The following is a 969-nucleotide window of genomic DNA, read 5'->3' on the forward strand; positions in this document are numbered from 1 at the left end:
TTTTTTTTTTTTTTTTTTTTTTTTTTTTTTTTTTTTTTTTTAGTTTTGCCTTCAGGCACGTGCGCTTGCCTGAGAAAAGAGAAAAGTGGGAAAGTAAGAAAGCACCCAACAGCAGGGATGGCCATGCCACAAACCCTCCTCTATTTTCCTCTCTGGATTTTGGTACACATGCACATGTGCCCGAGTGTCTTTTCAAGCCATCAGGTCTGGGACTTAAATCATGTAGCCGGCCATGTGGGATCCAGCTGCCTAAACTACCATGCCACCAGCTGGTCGTCTATTTTATTTCTATTTTACATTCAGTAAACATGAAAGGAATGTAAACGCAGTGAATTGTCTGCTGAGGAAAAAAAAAAGCTTCAAAAAAATATCACCAGAGGTTTCAAGATCAGGTCTATTCACCTACACTTCCCTATTCCAGCCTAAGAGGCCTCCCCATGTCTAAGGTCACCATAGAGGTATTGAACAAGTGAGGACAAGAGGTTACAGGGAACAATGGGAACAGATCACGGGAAGCTGTTTGAAAATGGAGAGCAATGTGGCCTGACACACGATCCTACTGGGTACCACCTCAGACCTGCCCTGCAACACCCTTGGGGTGCTGAGGAAAGAGGCTGGGTCCTGGGACTGGGAAATTGTATCACAAAGGTGCAGTCAGCTCCTTAGTCTAAGGCAGCTGACACTGTACCTGAGCCCTGGCCTAAGAGACAGTGCAAGAGCAGAGGCCCTACTGAGAGGAGTGCTTTCAGCTCTGAATCAACCACAGGAAGAAAGACTCTTTTCAGTGTAAACACTTACAGGTCTAGAGCTCTGAGAGAATGTCACCTGAAGGAACAGGGCATGACCACAGCAGAGACTAGGGCGAAGAGCAGCTGTAGCAGGGAAACAAGCCTCAGCACAGGCCTCGCAGGGGCAGGCTCCTGTGCCCTGGCAGCTGGTGCAGATGGCAGGTGGGTTCCTGCCGGCGGC

This window comes from Tupaia chinensis, unplaced genomic scaffold, assembly GCF_000334495.1.
Source record: "Tupaia chinensis unplaced genomic scaffold, TupChi_1.0 Scaffold000359_1, whole genome shotgun sequence".
Lineage (NCBI taxonomy): Eukaryota > Metazoa > Chordata > Mammalia > Scandentia > Tupaiidae > Tupaia > Tupaia belangeri.